The 24032-nt window shown below is 49.9% G+C and overlaps 1 protein-coding gene and 1 pseudogene across 2 annotated transcripts in view; one reads left to right on the forward strand and one right to left on the reverse strand.

Annotated features, from left to right (window-relative positions):
• The window catches only part of PPP2R2C (protein phosphatase 2 regulatory subunit Bgamma), a 577160-nt gene that overhangs the window by 137459 nt on the left and 415669 nt on the right, over nucleotides 1-24032 (reverse strand). The gene's annotated exons all lie outside the window — the stretch shown is intronic.
• On the forward strand, nucleotides 20507-22076 carry LOC146863075 (uncharacterized; annotated as a pseudogene).

Genomic DNA, 24032 nt, shown 5'->3' on the forward strand with positions numbered 1-24032 from the left:
ATAGGACTGGAGCCCTTTGATGTCCGGACCCTTGCGCCCGGGGGGGGGCGGAGAGGCCGGGTAGGGAGCGGCCAGATGCCCAGCAGGAGAGGCGCCAGGCCCCAGAGAGCTGTGGGGCGCTCGCACCTAGGTGTGGAAGGACGGTTGGGGGTCCCATCGATACTGCCCTCCGCCGGGAGTGGGAAGGGTTCACGTGGTATCCCCCGGGCCAGGGGTTGGCGCCTCGATGTCGGGCTTCGCTGGGACCGAGGCCGGGTGGAGCGGGGTCACGTCGGTGGTCACGTGGAGTGACGTATAATCCAAAGTGGAGGAGCCCCGAGGTGCATGGGACCTCGTGCGGCTTAGCGAGGGGGAACAGGACCACGCCACGAGGCCGGCTCCAACACTGATGATCCGAGGTCCCTATGCTGATGGAGAGGACGGTGACTCTACATGACGGCAAGAGACTCTGTTTCTCCTACTGAGGACCGGTTCTGATCTGACATTTAGACAGAATAGGTAAATATGAGAGAAATGAAATTTGCATTTAATTAGCTTTTCTTACAATTTTAGATAAAACAAATAATTCTGTTTGAATCTCAGAGTCGGGTGGTTATTTCTTGTTATGTTTATTGAATTTATTTCCGTATTATTTGAAATGTTTTTTGTCAGATTTATAAGCAACTAGTAGATGCCATTGACCTCAAAGTACATGCAGATTGGATAGGTATCCTGAAAGTGTTACCCCTTATACATGGCACGGATAAGAGTGGTAGGATGAACGTTGGTGTAATGGGCCCCACCAGCGTGTGATGTGTGTGTGCATGTGTGACTGTGAGATCACTCCGTCCGTGGAAGTAGAGGGGATTCGGAAGCTCCGATCTGCACCAATGTCGCATGGGCCAGCTGAAGGGTATCTGGACCTGGGATGTTGGGGGTGGGGGGGGTGGAAAGGTGCTTGAGTGTGTGTAGCTACTGGGTCCTGAAGCGAGTATATGGCATGGTGTGGGATTGTGCACCCGACATGGGACATCTGCTTGTGGAGCAGACAAGCACTGGTAACAGCAAGCAGTGAGCAATGATATGTGATGGCACAGTGGGTGTGTACATACATGACAGCTCAGTGCATCCTTCAAGCCGGTGACAGCTGATTGCTTCATCTGTCGAACTGCATTTGCATAGAGCACGTCACTGAGTAAGATGACTGAGGCGGTATCCTTGGAAACGACTGATTCACTGGAGCCCGCTGCACAGGCCACTATTGAAGCGAAAGTGTATTTAGCATCAGAGATGGCCCCTAGGTTCTGAGGTGATGAAAGGAAATCATCTTTGCATAAGAAGGAGCAGCTGTGGAGTCGCTGCTTGGGCAACCACCAGCATCATACCTGCATCGTCTCTGGACTGTCAGATGACCCGGATAGATTTGGTCACAACAAATACAACCATTTGACAAATCTTTGGAAGTTATTGAGGTAGCTTTGTGCCTGCTGGCACAGTAGAAGGCAATGATGCTGCATAATCCAGGCACAGAGGACTGAGTATGCGCAAAGGATTGTCATAAACTGATTGGTTAGTAGGTGAGGAAAAACTGGACCCATGTCAAGATTCAGCGCGAAGCGCCGTAAAATAACTTTTACCAGTCAGATGTGTTGTCATTGAGAGGAGGAGGTTTTATTTACGGAAGCAGCAAAACCACGAGACCATATAAATAGATAATTTCACTCTTTTTTCCTTTGTTAAATTCATTTGTATATATGCATTTATGGGCATGAAGTAAAACAAACTACAGACTGTAAATGTAGTCTTAATCTCAGCCACTGTAGTCCTACATTTAGAATTTACATCAGAATTCTTTATTTGGGAGAACACATCTCTGATTATGCCATTGTCAGCTGCTCCAAATGAATCCCGACTATGCGGTCTGCTTTGAAGGTTACCATCCCTAACCGTCTGCGTGGGAGGGCACTGCCACAGAGGGGCAGCTAAGAAGGGGCTGTTGGTATGGGCATACAGTGGCACGTATAGAGTTCCTGTTGCCTAACCAATTCTTTTGTGGAAGAGTGACTAAGCCAGTTTAAGGTTCATATGTTCTTCCTTCAATTTGTTTTTGTGCTACTGCATAGATATTGCTTTTAGAATTCAGCAATATCAGGACTGTGTTTACTTCTCTCCTGCTCAACGTTGCAGTGCCTGCTCCCATCCACTGCAGACTACCACCTCTCCAGTGCTTAATTTGAGCAGGTGGTTTTCAGTGCTTGGCACAGGCACATAATTGTCTTTCACCTGCGCTTGTGACAGTCTGCCAAGGGGTGGTGCTGTCTAGCAATTTAGAGATGACACACACAACAGTTAATTATTAGTTCTATATTAATTAAAAACTACTATTACCTACCACCCAAGCCATTCCTATAGTTTTGGGGGCCTGAAATAGTCCAAATTGGTACACTTGTAGGAGTGTGATGGTTAGTAGTTGTGTTGTTAATATCATTGGCAGCATAGCTGGGGTAATGTGAGCCGCAAGGTGCAGCGGCCTCCTGACGAGAGCCCTGGCACTTAATATTTTACAAATTAAGCACTGCCCCTCACTCAGGTATATCAGAAAACCAATATAAGATGCACTTGCCTACACACATTTACACATCCGGGCATGGACCCTCTACAAATTCCCCCGGAGGCATTTGTTGCAAACACATTCATCCCAGGCCTTGTACAGCTTGCATGTCTTTTATTGGGCAGTCCTTCCCGAAAAGCACGGCAAGACGGGAACTCCTATACTGATACGCCTTATTCAGATGCCACCTAACCATCTACTACACCACAAAATAATGTATTACAGTCATAAGGTATCCTGCTACCAACTGCAACAAATGGCTTCATGGTGCTGGTGACTTGTATTGGGTGAGTCAATGTTCTATCCGTATGATGAGATTCATTGCACTGTGCTTATTAAGACTGGTACAGAGCATTGAACAGATTGGGGGAAACTTTTCTTCTTACTGGATTGTCTTCCGGAATTCACCATTTTTAGGATCCTTGTCAGATGACAGGAAAATGCTAGCAACAAGCAGGCAGGATCCTACAATGGGACAGTCTGAATTCCTAGTAACCAGCTGCTTCACTCAGGACAGCCCCACCCTGTCCTGTACCCAATGTGTGCCTGGCGGGTGTGGGCTCGTCCATCTTTTCTGACTAAGAAACAAATTGTTATTGGTCAAAATCTGACCATTTACAATTGCATAAACAACCTGAGGATTTGCTAATCGAATCCACTCTACCCCTGTTAACCGATCATACTTGATCCGTGTGTTCGGCCCATTCTGATTGCGGGACAGTCTCCACCTTCCCGCACCAGCTTTGAAGTCTATGGGGTGCGGGAGGCTTGGATTGATGGAGCGTTCATTCATAGAGCCCGTAGCATGCATGAATATATCCAGAGCTAGAAACTGTTTCTCTGAATACCCTCCCATGTGATAGTGCACTCTACAAATCTGCATAACATAACATAACATAACTAAGGCTCCAAGGCTTCCGTTTTTGCCGATTTTTACAGGTAAATACAGACAGAAAGCAATGTGTTTCCGGTCTGTATTTATTTTATAAGCAAAATTGTGCTTCATGTGAGTGACTCTGCAAGCTGTCCTTCATGAGTTCCAGGCCAACAGATGAGCAGATAAACACCATGAGCAGTTCGAAAACAGGACGAGATTTCCTCAAAGGCAGGCATATGTTAACATTTGTTTGTATATTATGCTAATATTTATCTGTGGATGTAGTGTTTTGTAATATTTGGCCGTTCAATCTGCTGCGCTGTGACATGCATCAAAGTATGAGTGCATGTGTATCAGTTAAATACACAAGGGAATATGCCATTTTACAAATTCATTTATTCTCAAAACACAAAATAAATATGGATAAATACTAATAAGCTGGCCAAAAAATAAATATAGATAAATGCAGACAGAAATGTGAAAAAAAAAAAATACAATGAAACCGAGAGCCCTAAACATAACATAACATAACATAACAGTAGAACAATAGAACATTCGGTCGACTCAATCCCTAAATGTATGCCCATTTAGTCTTTGGCTACCAATTTCTGACCTAGCAGTGCCATTCCCCTAGTGTTAGGCCCCTGTCAGGCTACAAACATCAAAAGCAAAAATATAAAGGGCTGCCATGAAACAACCCAGGAATTGTTCCGCATTCCAATTTGTGCTCACGTGGGCTGATTTTACTGCATTTACAAACTAGAGAGAGGAGAGTGGAGGCACAGGTTATGTTTTATTTATTTCACATCAATGCAGCGGGGATTGTCCCTAGGGCTGCAGCCAGGAGGAAGTGCCATTCCTTTGATATACTTTTTAATTATCCTTCCCGGTGTTATTTATCCAATTAGTTTGGCCCCGTCGGCGTCCTTACCACAGCCTTAGATACATCTGCGGTGGATGTCAGGACCACATTTCCATATTGTAAGATCAAGACTTCGATTAACAAAAAAAGGCATATTTTGCCTCTCAGTTTCTCTAGAAGAATCATATGTGTGCACGACACAATATGTTAATTAAGCCTTTTGATGCACTGCACGCTCAAAGTGCGTTTATATAAAAAAAACTTTTCCCGTCAGACAGTGAATAACAGGAAGGTAAAGAGCTGGACAACGTTCACGAGCGTGCAGCTTCCGGTGAAAGGCACGGTTCTGATGCAAACACACTGCAGCAGATCCTGAAACTATGCCACATGCGGGGTTTCTAACCCAATGAGACAAGCATCAGCTGTTACACTGCTGACAGATCGCTAAGAACATGCTTCTGTATAATCCTTGCCGCATAGGTGCATGAGCATGTCTAGTTAACAACAGTCCCACAAGATTGTTTTCAGCACATTTTACTGCATGTGTTGAGCAGCCACGACAGGATTCAGGCTTCGCAGATGCCCCCACACATGCCAAGGGGAGGTGCGTCCCAATTAGGGAGTTAACTGTTGGAGCCATCGAGAGAATTCGAACTATACTGACAGATTGCATCACGTGTCCCTTGTCCCCAACCTTTTGCTGAAAGGGGGCTTGGGTCATTTGTCATTGTTGTTGTTGTCTTGACACCCACCCCCATTGCTTACGGCCTCGCGCTCCCAAGTGCATCAATCCTTGGGCAGGGCGGACCAGAGTGGGGATAGTCCTAACGTAGAACGGTCATTGCCATGTTAGTAACGGTTGAACACGGGTCGCTGCCGACAGTCTAAAAGAGGTATGTTTATGCCCGCAACTCTGCCCCGCCAACATGCTTATGTAGGCCGCCTTCACCTGTCACTCATAGTGGCACAGATATGGGGGAAATCACATATATCTAACTGTAACCTAGCCACCCAGGTGGGTGCCTAGTCGGGAAGGGCAACGCAACCGAGATAGAATGGTAGTTATCATCACTGAGGGATCTGTAGGGGCATAATTCCCATAAGGAATAAGGGATGGTGGGCAGGGGCAAGAGTCGCCCCTTGCCCATGGTCACGCGCGGGCAGCTAGGAGCACTCGGGTGCTCCAGGTTTGGTAATCAGAGGGGACTGGCCAAAGGTTAAGTAAAACCCTTCTCGCCTTGATAGCCAAAGAGGGCAGGCCCAGAATTGTGAAGAGGTGTAACCTTCCCGCAGGGGGGCGAATAGTTCTTGGCACATCTTCGCAGGCCCAACGGGTCCTTTATTTCAGCAGACCCTATCCGATTAGGATGGCGTCTCGGGCTTTGGGGACATAGATGGGGTCATCCACAACACCAGGAGCTATAGCTCACTGGTAAGTCTTGGGCCTGTGGATATAAGGGATCTCACAGGGTTTGAGTCCCTCTAGCGCCGTCACACTGTCATGAGGTGGCAGAATTTCTAACTCTTCTTTCTGCTAGGATGGTTCCCTTCCAGCTAGTTGTAGGAAGCCCTAGATAGGAGAGGTTGCAGGTAAAAATATAGCGGGTTGGTGGGGGACCCTGGCTGCGACGGTGAGCCACCACCAGGGCTGTGGCGGAGCTACAGGGCGATCTGGAAGCAGGCCGGTACAAAGGGTACCTCTGCGCGGCACCATAGGGGGTGCCTGAGCCAAAACCGAGGAGCCTCAGGGGAGGGTCCCGGAAGCCGTGTCGGCGCCCCGCTAGTCCTGCGGGCGGTTGTGGGCCTGAACAACCGGGGGCTTGCTAAGCGACGCTCCACGCCGAGAGGGGGGGCGTGGGTAGAAGTTACCAACGGCACGTGATCGTAGAAAGAATCACCTGGATGGCAGCAACGGTGAGCATCACTCCCACGCTGCCCGGCTCATCAGGCGGGCAGGCAAGCCAGTTGGTTGCCTGCCCTTGGATCGCCCGTAAGATAACCCACCCATTACATATTCTGGAATTATGTAATAAACCTGCAGCATTGTTACCCAACACCAACTGTCTTGTGTGTGTCATTGGGTAACCTACTATGGGGGAGGGGGGGACAGCGGGGTGCCCCTGAGGGTACTAGGTACGGTTCTGATGCAAACACACTGCAGCAGCTCCTGAAACTATGCCACATGCGGGGTTTCTAACCCAATGAGACAAGCATCAGCTGTTACACTGCTGACAGATCGCTAAGAACATGCTTCTGTATAATCCTTGCTGCACAGGTGCATGCACACCGGTGCCTATGCGCACATCAACTGCACAAATCTGCCAGGAAGAGCTGCTGAGTTTGGAGCTCACTGCTGACATCTGTTGTGGCTACTGGCTCGCCTCTGGAGCGGCTCCCCAGTGCTAACGTGCCTAAGGCGCTGCTCCCTCCCAAATACTTTTTTCATTTGACGATTCTTTGTCTCGTTGGAAATAAGTTACCTTTTCAGAGCAGAAAACATAAACAGTCATTCATGCCTCTCCAGCCTGGGGAGCCCCATCCCACAACCCTGTCACAAGCAAGTCCTTGCTAACATAAATGCATCACCCTCTCATCTCCATACCTGCCAACTTACAAAATAACTTCGCCACGTGAGGAGTGTGCGCGCCATGGAGGGGGCAGGGTCTGGTGCCGAGAGCTATCAAAGAGGTACCAAGCCCCCTGGAATTTGGAATTTGGAATTTGGAAAGGTATTTCTAAAGCGCAGACGGTCGCTCCGGAAGGAGCATCATGGCGCTATGAGTCCTGATTCCAAGTCACAAAGTGAAGTGAGGGAGGCTAGATGGCAGCTTTGGACCAGTCGTCGGGAAGCTTGAAGATCCAGGTTTTTAGAAGCTTCCGGAATGGCTTCTCTACTGTTTGGAGCCTGAGATGCCTTGGCATATTATTCCAGGCTTTAATGGCTAAGGTGCTTAGAGTTTTGCCGCCTTTGGATTTCAGGTTGAATTTAGACAGGGTCATGAGGTTATCTTGTGAAGATCTAAGGGAGCGGCACGGAGTATAATGGGGGAAGCGTTTAGTCAGGTAGGAAGGACCGGATTTGTTGAAGGCTCGGAAGGCTACAATGAGAATTTTGAAGAGGATTCTCTTATGCAGGGGGAGCCAGTGTAAGGCCTTAAGGGCTGTGGAGATGGAAGATTTTCGTGGAAGTTTTAAGACAAGCCGGGCGGCAGTGTGCAAGACACTTTGTAGTTTGGCGAGGGTGGACTTTTTGGTCCCTGCCATGAGTCCGTTGCAGTAGTCCACACGGGAGAGAATGAGGGCTACTGCCACCGTTTTTCTTGAGTCAAGCGGGAGGAAATCAAAGAATTTCCTTAAGGACTTTATTATGCCGAAGCATTTTCCTGCTGTGGTCGAGGCATGTAGATCGAAGGAGAGCTCGGAGTCGAAGAGAACCCCTAGGTTCCTGGCTGATGAAACAGTTTGTGGTGGGGCAGCAGAGTTGTCCGGCCACCACAGGGCAGGGCAGAAGGAAGCATTTTTTCCGATGGGAAGAATCTCGGTTTTATTCGACTTGCAGCGCAGGTGATTGGTGTCCATCCATTGGAAGACTGCTGTAAGGCAGTGTTTCAGGTTGAGCTCAGCCGTGTTGGAATTGTCATCAAGAGGAATGATCAACTGAGTATCGTCGGCATAAGAGGTGACGGTTATGCCGAACGATTCTATGAGGGTAAGGAGAGGGATAAGATAGATATTGAAGAGGAGGGGACTCAGAATGGAACCCTGAGGGACACCACAAAACACCTTTTTCTCCTTGGAATGATATGGGCCAAGGGTGACGGTTTGGTACCTGTCACTGAGGAAAGAACTAATCCAGGATAGGGCAGAGTTGGTGACACCGATATCTAAGAGTCTATTGATCAGAATGGAATGAGAAATGGTGTCGAAAGCTGCCGTGAGGTCGAGAAGGATCAAGATAGCCTTCTTCCTTTGATCTTGAAGGATTTTGATGGTATCGGTCAGTTCGATCAGGGCCGTCTCAGTGGAATGTTTCGACCGGAAGCCGGATTGCTGGGGGTGAAGTAAGTTATGTGAATCCAGGAAGGTCTTGAGCTCCTTGTGGACCAACTGTTCCGTTATTTTACCTAGTGCGGGTAAGAGGGTGATCGGGCGGAGGTTAGTCAGGTCGGAGGGGGGTTTGTTCGACTTTTTCATGAGCGGCTTGACCACCCCTTTTTTCCAAGAGCGGGGAACAGAACCGGATGAGAGGGATTGGTTGATTGTAGCATTGATGGAGGGGTTGACATCATCGATGATGAGGTGAAGAATCTTAGGTGGACAGGGGTCAGAGGGGGAGCCAGATTTGCAGGCGAGGATCGCTTCTCTGGTCTGGGACAAGGTGACAGGAGTAAAGCTTTTGAGACTATTGATAGGCTGGTTGAAATGGTCCGGGTCCAGGGGTGAAGGAACAGGGGGAGGGGGGGGAAAATTTTTGTGAATGGAGGTGATTTTGTCATCAAAGTAGTCGGAGATTTTGTCACAAAATTCTTGAGATGGAGGGATTTCCAGTTGAAGAGCTTTAGGTTTGGTAAAGGATTTAACTATTGCAAAAAGGGTTTTTTGCTTTAGACTAGCATCCTTAATGGCGTTGACGTAGTAAGTTTTTTTAGCTGATTTAATGGATGCAAGATAGATTTTCCTCTGTAGGATGTAATTCCTGCGATCGCCGTTGTCGTAGGTTCTACGCCATCTCCGTTCTGCTTTTCTGCAAAGGAGGTGAGCGGCAGTTAGGTCCGGCGTGAACCAAGGGGCCTTGTATTTAGCTGTTTTCGAGGCCCTGTCCAGTTTGTGGGGAGGGCAACGACTCGAAATTTCGTGAGTGAGCCAATTGTTGAGACTTATAGCGTCTCTGTCTATGTCACCCGAGGGGGAAGGGGCATTAGATGGGGAAAGAGGATGAAGAATGAGGTTTTTCTGGACAGTATTCCAGTTGATGGGGTGGGTGAGATGGCGCATACGTTTATTGCAAATAGGGGTATGGCAGCTGGAGATATGAAAGGGGATTAGACAATGATCAGTCCAGATTTGAGGTATGGGGGATAGGGAGGAGAGGGACGGAAAGTTTGAACAGATGCCGTCCAGAGTGTGACCAAGGGAGTGTGTGGGAAGTTTGACGCTTTGTTGTAGTTTAAAGATGTCCAACGACTGCAGAAAGTTTCTGGTATGCGGGTCTGCTGTGGATTCGAGATGTATGTTGAAGTCTCCCAGGAGGGTAAAGTGTGGGTAGCGAAGAAGGAAGCTTCCAAGAGCGTCGTCTAACGAGTCCAAAAATTTCGTTGCATTACCAGGTGGACGATAGATAAGGCCACCGGTGAAGGAGAGCATTTGGCTAAGGTTTATGCAAAATCCTATGCCTTCTGCGTCGGTGAGGGGATCAAGGCAGAAGGTGTGACAGTTAAAGGTGTTCCTAAGGATAATTGCGACACCTCCTCCTCTGCCTTTCTGTCTATCCTGCCTATGGAAGGAGTAGCCCGGGGGGAGGGCGGTGGCAATGTCTGGGTTACTGTCTTCAGTGAGCCAGGTCTCAGTGATCATGAGACAGTCCAGATCGTGGTCAATGATGAGATCGTGGATGTCTTGACTGTGTTTACACATTGACCTGGCATTTATCAGGGCACCTGTAAAGAGAGGTCGCAAGATTTTGGGGGATGTTGTCCGTTCGGCTTCTAGGTTGAGGGTCCAGTGACATTTGGAGCAGCTGGAGGAGACAAGTACCGTAGATAGATCAAATTTGCAGGGGCAGTCGAGCTTACCTCGGAGTTGGTGGAGGTCGCTAGAGGCGTACCTGAGGACTGATGGAATTTGGGCAGGGGTTCCGGCGCCTGGCGCGGTCTTAGCGCGGACGGGCGCAGACGGGCTTGCCTTAGGCGCGCCTTCGGCGCGCAAACGGCGCTCCCGCTGCGCTCGTCCGCTGCGCTTCCTATGCAGGCACATTTCTAGGGGGAGTAGGCGTGGCCTCTAGTGGGCGTGGACGGCAAGCGCGCCAGGTGCAATGGCGGCCGCTTTGTCAATAAGATAGCGCGACAGCGTCAACAGCGCTGTGAATTAAGAAAGAGGCTTTTTTAACTGCTTGTGCCTAGAACAGTAATAAGGTGAAGCAAGTTAATAAGTGACACCACACAAATTAAAATACGATGCAAACCGAGTTTGTTTTAGTACCTCCAGCTCCCGGCTTCCGCCTCAGGACTGGGTCAGGAGTAGGGACGTTGCGCTGAGAGGTCAGCGTTTATATATGTTAAAAGGGGGCGTGGCCTCTAGTGGGCGTGGTCGGCGAGCGCGCCAGGTGCAATGGCGGCCGCTTTGTCAATAAGATAGCGCGACAGCGTCAACAGCGCTGTGAATTAAGAAAGAGGCTTTTTAACTGCTTGTGCCTAGAACAGTAATAAGGTGAAGCAAGTTAATAAGTGACACCACACAAATTAAAATACGATGCAAACCGAGTTTGTTTTAGTACCTCCAGCTCCCGGCTTCCGCCTCAGGACTGGGTCAGGAGTAGGGACGTTGCGCTGAGAGGTCAGCGTTTATATAAGTTAAAAGGGGGCGTGGCCTCTAGTGGGCGTGGTCGGCGAGCGCGCCAGGTGCAATGGCGGCCGCTTTGTCAATAAGATAGCGCGACAGCGTCAACAGCGCTGTGAATTAAGAAAGAGGCTTTTTAACTGCTTGTGCCTAGAACAGTAATAAGGTGAAGCAAGTTAATAAGTGACACCACACAAATTAAAATACGATGCAAACCGAGTTTGTTTTAGTACCTCCAGCTCCCGGCTTCCGCCTCAGGACTGGGTCAGGAGTAGGGACGTTGCGCTGAGAGGTCAGCGTTTATATATGTTAAAAGGGGGCGTGGCCTCTAGTGGGCGTGGTCGGCGAGCGCGCCAGGTGCAATGGCGGCCGCTTTGTCAATAAGATAGCGCGACAGCGTCAACAGCGCTGTGAATTAAGAAAGAGGCTTTTTAACTGCTTGTGCCTAGAACAGTAATAAGGTGAAGCAAGTTAATAAGTGACACCACACAAATTAAAATACGATGCAAACCGAGTTTGTTTTAGTACCTCCAGCTCCCGGCTTCCGCCTCAGGACTGGGGGACTGCCCCCTCCCAAAACCCCCAAAACAAAAGGTCATTGAGGCTGTCACCAAACTGGGGTGTTTTCATACCTTTTAATGGGCATGGGCTGCTTACTGCCTCCAAAAACGAGCTGGAAATACACTGTGAACAAGGGTTTTTAGTTCCTTTTTCATTGCCGCCATGTGATTTCGGCTCCTTCACTGGGTGACCATGTGAAGAAAACCTAAATTGTGTGACACACGGTGGCACCGTGTGAGTTGGCAGGTCTGCACCCCACTTGTGTTTCGTATATGCTGCTCTTCGGCAACAGCTCACTCCAGGAAAACTAACACCCACCGTTTAATCTCCGGGGTCCTCGCCAACACCCAGTGAATCACAATGCCCAGTGCCATCATTCGGGTCTGCATCTCAGAATGTCTGCGGCATGGCAGCATCTCAAGCAGGCTGACCTTGTCAGTGCCTTCAAATTCCACGACTGCTATATGCCTCAAACTTTGCAATACTTCTGCCCAGAAAGTAGGCAGTCCCGGGCATGTCCACGTCATGCGTAGGAAGTCAGTCAGCCTCGGAGGCTTTACATCTCACTCAAGCCACGAGGCTATTGGGGTATAACCTGGATAGTTTTTGAGGTGTCTTGCATGTCCTGTGCAGGTAGTGGAATTGGATAAGCTTGAATCTTGCGTTAGGAGACACCAGTTTAACCCGCTCACAAGCTATCTTCCAGTCAGAATACAGCAAAACTGTCTCACAGTCCAAACACCACCTGTCTCTAGCTTGGTCCATTGTGCCCCCTCTATCAGACACCAGAGACATGTGTAAATGGGTGATCAGTCGCCGGCAGCCAGTCAGGTCCAGGAGCTGATGCACGGTAGTATGTTCCAGTGGCTCATCGGGGAAGGACGGCCACATGCAATGGGCCCTGTGCTCAAAGTGGGCATATTGCAAGAACTGGCCAGCACCCAGGCCGAACTGCTCCTGTGCATGTTCTCAACAGATGAATCTGGTATTTAAGTATAGGTCGTTCAACATCAAGCAGTGGCCATGCCGTGCAGCTCATGTCCTTCCGCAAGTTGTTGACAGCTTAAGTGAGCAGAGGGGCAGACCCTCCGCACAGGAGACATTGACAAAAATCCAGTGACTACCCTGTGTGATACATCAGCCATCAAGTGAACCAGATAGGGGAATTCCTTGGGGGCCCCTCTCCCCATTAAGAAAAGCTCTGGAAGAGTGTGTTGGCCATGGGTGCCAGCCAGCAGGGCCTTCTCCCAGTTGGGACCCTCATCAAACCAGCTCACAACATGCTGGAGCTGTGCCGCCGCGTAGAAGAGCAACAAGTCTGGCAATCCCAGCACACCCTCCAGCTGTGGAAGCTTCAGGGTGTCAAATTTAACCGTACTTAGTTTTCCAGCCCACACTAGGGCTCACAGCAGCCTATCTATGTGCTCAAAAGTGGCTCTTGGGACAAAACACATCAAGTTTTGCAGTACATACAGGCACTGTGGGAGGAGCACCATTTTTGCCAATGCCACTCAGTCCATCATGGACAGTGGTAGGGCAGTCCAGAACTCCACTGGCTGATCCTGACTGGACAAGAGCTTCCCCAATTTCAGGTCATTATGATCTTTAGGATCATGCGTCACCCAGATTCCCAGGTGGCGTACTCTGTGCGTCCCTCCACGGCAGCCTCAGCGGTTGGGGTAGGGCCGCCCCAGAGCATCCAAGCCTTCCCAGGGGGAACAGTTTGGAATGCATTCTGTTTGTATGCAATCCCGACATTTGGGCGAAAACACCCAACTCCTCCCAACAGAAAGGGGTCGAGTGCTTAGGGTCCCTTAAGTACACCATGGCGTCTTCCACGTAAAATGATACCAAATGCTTTGTAGCTGCAAGTCTGATTTAACAGGGTTTGAGTCTCACCCTCGGTCAGCATGTCCGGGGTTCCACTGCCAGTGAACAAAGCACCAGGAAGAATGGACATCCCTGTCTGGTGCCCCTTGCTAATATCCCGGCCTCTGAGACAACTCCGCCATTTCATACCCTAGCCATCGGATCCGTATACAAAAGCTGGACTCACTGGATTAACCGCAGTCAGACACTCATCCTTCGGTAGACCACCCACATATATTGTCACCCAACTGGGTCAAAGGAGCAATCAAGATCCAGGATAGAAAGAGTATAGTCCTTCTGAGAGGAAGTCCTCATATGCAGAAAATGGTTTAGGTTCCTAATATTAGGCATTGTGCTTCAGCCTGGCTGATCTGAGTGCACCAGGGTTCCCACCACCCGCAGAATCCTTGCAGCCAGGACCTTGCACAATAGTCTTAAGTCTGTGTTCAACAGTGGCCTGTAGGAGGCCAGATCTAGTAGATCCTGGCCTTCCTTGGGGATAAGGACCATCACCGCTTCCTGCAATGAAGGGGACAGTATCGTTTTCTCACCCCGCTCCAGAAAAACCTCCAGGACCTTTTCCAGGATGGAGATGGACAGGAACTGGAAGAATCCTGGTGGCATCCCATTAGCCCCGGCTGCCCTCCCGTGGGGCAGCTAACTAAGGTCCGCCTTAATCTCTTCTGGCCTGATCGGGTTGTCTAGGTACTGCCTCTGTTCGGCCGTGAGCGAGGAAGGTCAATCTCAGAGAGGTAGTGATCACATTTGTCATGCACAGCATCTCCTGCATGGGCGAACCCCCATTTTAGGTAGTCAGACCATGCATTGTTAATAATTTCTCTGTCTGTGATGTCAGGACATTCATCAGCCAGTAACAACAGTATGTGCATTCATGTGGGGCTGACCCCTTTAATAGCCATGCCAACAATTTGCCTGACTTGTCACCTTCGCGGAACAGGCGTTGCCTGTATCTTGTGCTCGTATACTTTCCTAACAACCTTGCCCATGCTTCCCCAATCTGCCATTAGTTACATTTTGGAAGTCCTGGGGTGATTACACACTCAATTTATCCAGATGGGCCAGTTGCCCAACAGGTCAGTGCAGTCCTCCTCCAGTTGCCTTCACACCACATAGATGCGCCCCAAGCATTCTCCTCTCACGGCCACCTTGTATGCCTCTCATTCCATGGCCCTACTGCTTGCTGAGCCCTGATTTTCCCAGAAGAAGGACATTGTGTTGTCCTGGATATGTTATGCTATTGGAACTTATATAGCGCACTATACCCTAAGGTGTCAGCGGGAAGCACCCAGTACCAAATAGAAAACATGTTCCAAGAAAACGTTGTCAGTCAATGTTCTTGGTGATCAGATGTCACAGCGGGTTCCTGGGACTACGCCAACCCAGTGACATCGCCACAAGCAATGATCAGTGGTTTAAGACATATCTGTCAAGATATGCATAATGTATATAGATGTCAGATTTGCCGGTGCGTCCAAGCATGAAGTCATGCCTTCTATATGTCCCATGGATAGGAGAGTAGAAAAAGAAGGACCTGTACCCAGAGTGCTGGTGCCACCACACCTCAAAGAAGTAATGTCTTCTAAAACACACTGAATTGCTACCTCCATGTTTGGCTTGGCACCTGGCCTTGGAGGCTGTTTATCCATCTTCCAGTTTAGGACACAGTTGAAGTCTCCTGCCCAGATGAGCCTCATATCAATGTAAGGCGCTATGAGGGACCTCATTTCCAAATAAAACTGCCCATCGTCTACATTCAGAGCAGACGTGTTTACAAGGCAGGTTTTGATCCCGTCAAGGAGCCCAGTCACAACCACATATCTGCCCAGTGGGTCTACCTCAACAGACTACTCCAGGGATGGAACCCCAGCAGCAATCCATGTCACAACTCACCTGGCATAACTGGATTAAGTGGCCCAATACATATGGCCCCTACAGTGTGTACCCAGTTTGCAGACTTCCCCCCTTAGTAAATGGGTCTCCTGGAGGTGAGCAATCTAGAAACTGTAGCGACACAGGTAGGAGTATACTCTATACCGCTTTAGACAACTACCAAGGTGCCGGACATTCCACCCAAGCAGTAATTCTAATCATATTGTGTTATGATATGCATCACAAGAATGGGCTTGTGCAGCACAAGTATGGGCTAATGCCCGCCCTCCAATCAGTCAAAGACAAGTAGCTCCAGGTTTTTATTTCGTCTTGTATGTGGTAACCCCCCTTGCAATTTGCTGCCAGTCTGAAAACTTCAACTAGTACAATTGTTGAGCACCAACAGGGGATCTAGACCACACCACCCAACCCACATGTCAGATAACTCCCTCCCGCCTTACCACAGAAAAATAGTGCACTGTCCCTCCACCCTCTCCCTCAACAATTAATCAAACCCACCAAAAAGCTGAACCAAAGCAGTTAAAAGAGAAAACAGCAGGCAGTTACCAACCAGTCCAGGCCACACCCCGAAGTGGTACTAGACTCAGCCTAGTACCACAACTAACAGCACAAGTCCCTTTGCAGTTCGCCTCGCCACTCCCCAGATGTGGGGACCCAGGGCAGGGGAAAGGCATGGCCAAGGATTCCGCTTGCTCCACTGACCCCAGTCCATTCTCTAAGAGCAGAACTAGGGGTCTATCCGCTCCGGTGGACAGCCAATACTAGTGGTGGGCCCCTTCTTCACTCGCTGCTCATCTAGGCCCGAAGGCCAGCCGCCATTACAGCGCCGCCACGCCACAGAGGAAGGAAAATGGCGGGCGCCCCATCTCCGCCGTAGAAGAGCACACCAGAGAACGTCACCGGGCTGCACTTTATGTCCAAAGCAACGCAAGGGGGCCTCAGGCAATCGGCGTCTCTACGTATGCCCCCATGCGCGGCAGCAGCCCGCCGCAGCGCCGCTGCTCTCACCTCAGGGTCCGCCGGGCCGCAGCAAGGCCGGGACCGAGCGGGCCACCTCCCGGGGAAAGACACCAAGACACCAAAGCAGCAAGCAGAGAGCCCGCCGCCCACAACAGGGGGGCAGCAAGCAACGGGCAGCCGGTTGGCGAGCACAGAGGGGCACTTTGAGGGCGCTATCCAAAGCGAATGTCGGGCGGCGCCGGAGGCATAGGAGATCGCGTCCTATCTTGCCGCCATCATTGCCACGCCCCCCAAAAGGACACTTTTTTAATAAACACAGCCCTCTTTGCTTTAAGGAAGACGGGCTGCATTTAGTAACTTTGTTTGCTTTATTTAAAAGCGATAACAGACATGGTGGCCTGCTGACCCCAACAAGCCACTATCCCTGTGGAGGCCTCCAGTCGTAGTGAGTTGCAAATTACAACCTACCTCCTTAATAATCATGAGGTAGGTCAGAAAAACTGACCCATTAGTAACCAGGAGGGTTCCTAAAAATCTCTACTGGCTGCGAAAAAAATGGTCGCAATTACAATTATTATTTTGCCACCAGGTATTTGTACATCCAGCCCCAAATTACTAAGTAATGTTCAGAAATGTATAATTGCCAGGCTCCCTCGCTCTCTCTTTATATTATCTTTCTGTCCCAGTGTCTGCCAGTCCACTGCCCTCTCCTTTTCTTCCTCTCAATGCTCATCTTTATTATTGCACTATATACCACTGCAGTTGAAATATAATTCAGCTCCTCTGTCCACATTCATTTCATTCGTTTCTGTTCTGATATTTATTGTAGTTTTATGTTCAACACTCCTTTACTTTAATGGTACATAAGAGTTTTAGAAATATTTTTTTAAATGAAATGAATATTTAATTAAATATATCCCCCACTGCGCCCCTCCCCAAAAGTTCTTAGCACCCTAAAAGAAAGAGAAGATGACCTTCAGACAGATGTTTTTCAATGATTTTAATTGCCACAAAACAGCAATGGGGGCAATGAAAAATGTAGCAAAATAGCAGCAAAGTTCTGTTTTATGCTAAGTGTGTGTGATAACGTTTAATTGTATTCTCCCCCGAAGAAGCACAAAATGCCAGCAAAATTATAAAACAATAAGTGAAAGTTGTACAAAATGCACGTTGGTGTATCTAAAGGTGAGGACACGCCTTGCGTTCAAAAGTCACTGGAGATACCCGCAAGGGGACTGATTTGAGAAGTTACCTCGACACGGTCCCCTGCAACACAAAGCATGAGAAATGTTCTGCCCTCGCAATTTTCTATACGCCCCTTAATTTTGCAGAAAGCATAATCAAGCAAATTAAGCAAGTACAACAAAAACTTCAACCAGGCCTACTTTACACCCTATTTGATAAGCGTTAGGGTGCATTATTTCGCTCCTTTTCTTTTTGAGGGGCTGTGTGCTGTTTGCTGAGGTAAAGCGGTGGCAAGTAGCACCTCGGTTCAGAGTAGCGTCTGCCCATGCATTTTATGCACTCTGCAGTGCTTCGTTTGTAAAAGAATAAGTGCTGGAGACCACGGTTTGGCTCAGAAGTCCGTGGCCAGTGCCATTGAAGTTCAGTGTGCCGACTGCCAAGGCTGCGTACTCTTGATTCCACTTCATGCCTCTTTAATCCCCCCAACATTCCCTGCCTCTTTGTTTCACCCATGCAGGTTCCTGCTTTATACCTTTGTCACTGTTTTTTAGTCTTTTTTTCTCCCTCCTTCCCTTTGGGTGTTGCTCTCTCTGTTGCTCTGGGTCAAAGTCTGATGAGGGAAAAATAAGTGCTGCCCCTAAAAATGAGTGGCAGTGGGCCCCACCCAGTGGCGTAATGATAATTGAGGGGGCCCCCCTGCAAGGTACGTGGAGGGGCCCCCTCCAGACTCTATCAGGAGCTTTCCCGCCGAAGTGCACTCCTGAGTGGGCCCCCTGGAGCTTGAGGGCCCCCCGTACTGTGGGGGATGCGGAGGCCTGTGTTACGCCCCTGGCCCCACCTGCAACCACCGGCTCAAATGTAAGCATTGATTATCTGGGTTTGAATCTTTTTTTAACTTAAGGAGTTTTTGCAGATTTGATTATCGGAAGAAGTCTATTCCTAACAACAGATTATATACAATGTTAATGCAGATTAAGAATTTGTATTATTTCGCCACACCGGGATGGGAGCTATATACACTTGCAATGTAGGCAATATGTGAACAGAACTGGTTTTGTGCAACTATCATGGGATGAGCAAAGTTCAATACAAGGTTTTAAAAAAAAGAAGTTTTATTTACTGAAAACCCTTGGAACAAAATTACTCTTGGGTAGCATAATATGCTGACAGGCATAAGGGCATTGATGCAGCTGACATGAGGCCGTTTCAGTGCAGCGCTCTATTTTCCACCCCTTGAGATACAATAGCAGAAGAAGCAAGTGATGGGAGCAATTTATTTTGAAATGCTTAGCTTGTTTCTACTTTTAAAGGAGAATGTAAATGTATGTTTACTACTCATTAAATCAAATACCACATAGCCTTTTGCTGACAGATTTATAGGTACCGTGGGGCCAGAAGACCACAAATCTCACACTGCTCTGCTCTGCCTTCCTGATTTCCACTGGGATTCACCAACTGGAATAATTAGTAAGAGACTCCAGCCTCAACAAATCCAAACGACCTTCGTGTCAAGGGCAGAAAAGGATCTTTGTCTGAAAAGGTATGTACAATCGACCTGAGAAGAAAACGCTTCATGCACAAAGAGGATGGTCACAATGCAATGGTTTGTATTGCGCTGAAATTAACCTCACGCTTGTGGTTTAAGAGATTCTGAGACTTTTCACAACAGAATAGGACTTTTCATGATAATTTACAAACCACCTGTCTCATTAATGTTATTGGGGCAGGTATTGGCCTGGAACTCAATGCAAGACATAAAGAATGGACGGCGGCCTAGATGGGACAGCTGACCTACATCTCAGCAATTGCGTTCACAATGTGACTTTATTGCGTTGTCTATCCCTTGAGGGAACTGGAGTCACAATGCCGGAAAGAGGGGCATATTGTGAATCTGACATAGAGGAGTGCATGCAGTGGTCCATAGGTCCACTGCACTTCCAATGTCAGCATAAGCTGTCAAATATTATCAGTTAATACTTTGCAAATGGTTACCTCCTGCTTTCAGCAGCCATAAATGGTTCCATGTTTTGTCACTGTAAAAGTAGTGCAGGACTTTACAAATTGCAAGGGGTACATCCATTTATCGACCCTTTTTCCTTGCAATTTTTGGGCTGTATAACTTATATATATATATATATATATATATATATATATATATATATGTGTGAAAGCCCAGCAGCGGATCCACAGCCAGAGTGCCCCGGGGGCACTCCAGCGTCCCGACTAGTGTTGACGCTGCCGCCAGCAGGAGGGCGGAGTCAACGCGAGTATGAGAACCCGGAAGAGGAAGAAGGAGGCCGTGGAAGCGAGGAGACGGAGAGGGGGAGGCGGAGAACCGTGGAGAAGACGAAGGAAGCGGGAGAGTGACGACGGAGACGAGCGAGGAGGCGGCTGACAGCAGGACGTCGGGAGGAAGCGGCGAAGAGGCTGAAACGAGGGTCCTGGCGAACCCCGAGGAGGACGCGCTGGACGAGGCGACCGGGTCCCTGTCAGCGGGCTCCGGTTTCAGGCGAGTGGTGGGGAGTACAGGGAGATCTTTGGTCGGGTGGTGGACGAGGGAGGCGGGCTTCTCTGGTCTGTAGCGGGGTGGGTTACGGCAGAAAGGACGCGGGGAAGCGACAGCCTTGCACCCACATCACCCGCCCTGATTAGAGAGAGGGAGAAAGCGAGACAGTTAAGAAACAAGGGGGAGGAAGAACTCACCCAAAAAGAAATCCCGCTGGGAGGTCCCTGAAGTAAGGGCCCAGGGACGTAAAGAAAGGGGGGGGGGGGTGAACCTCTGGAGGCAAGAACCCAACCTACCCAGGGAGAGGTATCCCTGTCTAGACCCAGGCAGCATAGGGTGCGGGAAACCCGTGAGGCAGAGAACCTAACCGCCTGTCCTTTTCTCTTTCCGAAGGGACGCCCGGCGACACCAGCCCCACGAAGAGCCCCGGACAGCCGTTAGAAGCCCCGAGGACCCAGAGGAGCAACCAACGTCAAGAAGGGACATCCCTGATCTACGGGAAGATAAAAGAACCTGCGGCCACTGCCTTGTATTGGGTTTAATAAAGCCTCTTAACCACCTAACCTTGTCCTCTGCTTCTGTGGTCGGTGACAGTGGTGTCAGAAGTGGGATTCCTCATACCCAAACGCCATGTCGCAGCCCATCGGATTAAACGACATGCTGACGCAATTAGCAGAGGGACAGCGACACCTACAACTGGTACTGGAGGCATAATCCACGGAAGCCAAACGCGACAGAGAACACCTACAGGAGGCTCTCCAAACCCAGGCCGGTCTCATGGTGCAGAATCAAGTAGTCCAGGACACGGCCATCCATAAATTGACAGAGACCATCGCGAGCACCAAAGTGCATCCCAATGTCCCGAGCTCTGTCCTGCAGAAGTATAGGGCCGGAGAAGACCCGGACTTCTTTTTTACCAACTTCGAGCGAGTGGCAAGCACAGCACAGTGGCCTATGGAGAGATGGGGCCAGTACATCGCCCCCTTACTGTCTGGGGACCTACAGACGGCGTATCAGGCTGCAAACCCTGGTGGTATGACACCCTACGAAACAATAAAGAAAACAATCCTGGAGAGATTAGGGTGTGACCCGGAACACTACCGTGCCCGGTTTCGGAGAGAGAAGTGGCAAGCCCAGGACAATCCCCAAGCTTTCTATTATCGCATCCAGAACCTCGGGACTAGGTGGCTACAGCCACACTCCTCCAGTATGGACGATGTCATGGATAAAGTACTGCTGGAACAGTTCATAGAAGGACTCCCGACGACCACCCGACTCTGGGTCCGACAACACCCAAACCTTACAGCGCCCTATGCCATCGAGCTTGCGTGTGCACATCAGCGGAACCCTGAAACAAAACCTTTTACACCCCGGCTCCCGACCACTCTCGTCCATCGGTGGAGAGCCACCACCCCAAGTCCTTCCTCTCCTGCCCCTCGTCCCCTTATTGACCCCCGGTTCTTACCCCGTCCACCACCACAGAAAGAAGGAGTACAAGGACCCCTGTGCTTCCACTGTGTAGGATGGGGTCACCTCTCCCGCAATTGCCCTCAGAAGCAGAGTAGCACCGAACCCATGGACATCGGGTACACAAAGGGGAGGATCCTTTGGGCAGGAGAAGGGAAAGAGGCCTACCACCTGACCCTACAGATAAATGACGTAGACACCAAGGTCCTGATAGACTCGGGGTGTAGGCATTCGGTCACCTCTCATGAGCGGATACAACCCCGCCAGTGGCAAGAGGGGGAGACTGTATCCATCACGTGTGTCCACGGGGATCAGAAAGACTACCCCGTCGCTGTGGTATGTCTCAACAACGGCGAAACCAAAGAGTGGATCAGGGTAGGGGGCATTCCCCGAATGGTGGAGGACATGATTATCGGGACTGACTATGTTCATTTCCCCTCCCTGCTCTCTAGGGCCATCCAAGAGAAAAACACCCGGGAATGGCTACAGGACGCACCCCTGTATAACACCGTAATACATCCGGGTGGGTGTAAAACGAAGAAAACCAGGAAGGAAAAAAGAGAACAGGGTAGGCTTATGGTATTAAATGGCCTGTCTAACACAGCCTCTTCCTCCTCCCTAGGTACGGATACGCCACCTACGCCACCACTCAGCTTCAAGGCTGCGCAAAGAGAAGATCCGGTTTTGGGACAAGCCTGGGCTAGAGCTGCGGCCGGCGACGATAGTCAGGTAGGCCCTTGTTTTCTTATCAGAAAGGGACTGCTATACAGGACGATTACAAAGTCAGGAGACACCATAAGACAGCTCCTAGTCCCTGCCTCGTTTCGGGAACAGGTACTCTATTTGGCCCACAAGCTAGCTGGAGGGGGCCACTATGGGAGGGAAAAAACCGAGGAATACCTCTTGCGACGGTTCTACTGGCCAGGGGTCTTTTCCGACATCCGGAGATACTGCACGGCTTGCCCCACCTGTCAAGTAACCAATCCCCCTCATGTCCCCAAAGCCCCACTACAACCCCTTCCTATTATTGACATACCCTTTTCCCGAGTCAGTATGGACCTGGTAGGCCCCTTGCTCGCTTCGTCACGGGGCTATAGGTATATACTCGTACTAGTTGACTATGCGACCCATTACCCCGAGGCCATCCCCCTCACCAGCATGACCACCAGTAGCGTAGCCCAAGCCATGATCACGTTCTTTAGTCGAGTGGGGTTTCCCAAGGAACTCCTCACCGACCAGGGAACACCCTTCATGTCCCGCCTAATGGCCCAGATATGTTCTCTGCTAGGGGTACAACAGATCCGCACTTCCGTTTATCACCCCCAGACGGATGGCCTCGTGGAGAGATATAACCAAACAGTGAAGCTCATTCTGAGGAAAACCATATCCGAAACCGGGAGGGATTGGGATAGACAGCTGCCCTTAACCCTTTTTGCAATACGAACACATACGCAATCCTCTACCGGATTCATCCCCTTTGAACTGGTGTTCGGTAGAAAGCCCAGGACTCTGGTAGATATGGCAGCCGAACAGTGGGAGGAGGAGGAGGATGAGGGAAAACCCCTTCTCGCATACAGCGCCCAGTTGAAAGCCCGCTTGTCGACTCTCTGGGACCAAGTAAGGGACAACCTCGAGGTGGCCCAACACAAACAAAAAAAAGTAAATGACCGACACACCACCCTTCGACACTTCAGCGTAGGATACAAAGTACTGCTCCTTCTGCCCTCCTCCGATAATAAACTACTGGCCCGCTGGCAAGGTCCTTACGTGGTCCTTGCCCAAATCACGCCTGTCACCTACAGAGTAGCCGTCCCGCACAGCGGCACGAAAGGGCAGATATACCACGTTAACTTGTTGAAACTGTGGGTAGACGACACAGACGGCCCGCGCAAACCAGCCCCTGCCTTACTCGTCACAGACAGCAAACCTCTGGCCATACCCTTTCCTTCCAAGGACGGTGACACCGTTCTGGAGACTATACCCAAGGGAACCCACTTAAGCCCCGAACAGAACCGTACCCTCCTACACCTCCTTCAACACTATCAGGACGTGTTCTCCACTAAACCCGGGAGAATAACCCTTGTACACCATGATATCCGAACTGAGGGGGCAACACCGATAAGACAACGACCCTATCGCATCCCAGAGACAAGACGACAGGTCGTGGAAAGCGAAGTGCATGACATGCTTGCGGCTGGTATCATACAGCCCTCATGTAGTCCCTGGTGTTCACCCATCGTACTGGTACCCAAACCGAATGGCACTGTGCGCTTCTGTGTTGATTATAGGTGCCTTAATGCCGTATCCCGGTTCGACTTCTATCCGATGCCTCGGGTCGACGAGATGCTCGACCGCTTAGGGACAGCCCGGTACATGACAACACTAGACCTGACGAAGGGATACTGGCAAATAGCTCTATCACCGGACGCCCGTGAAAAGACCGCCTTCGCCACCCCTTCAGGACTATACCACTTTCGCGTCCTTCCCTTTGGGTTACACGGGGCCCCTGCCACCTTTCAGTGCCTGATGGACATTGTACTAAAGCCTCACCACGAGTATGCAGCCGCGTATTTAGACGACATAGTCGTCTTTAACACAACCTGGGAGAGCCACTTGGTGCATCTAGGGGCTGTCCTCCTTAGTCTTCGGGACGCCGGACTCACTGCCAACCCAGAAAAATGCATGTTAG

Source organism: Triturus cristatus, chromosome 2_2 (assembly GCF_964204655.1).
Source record: "Triturus cristatus chromosome 2_2, aTriCri1.1, whole genome shotgun sequence".
Taxonomy (NCBI): domain Eukaryota; kingdom Metazoa; phylum Chordata; class Amphibia; order Caudata; family Salamandridae; genus Triturus; species Triturus cristatus.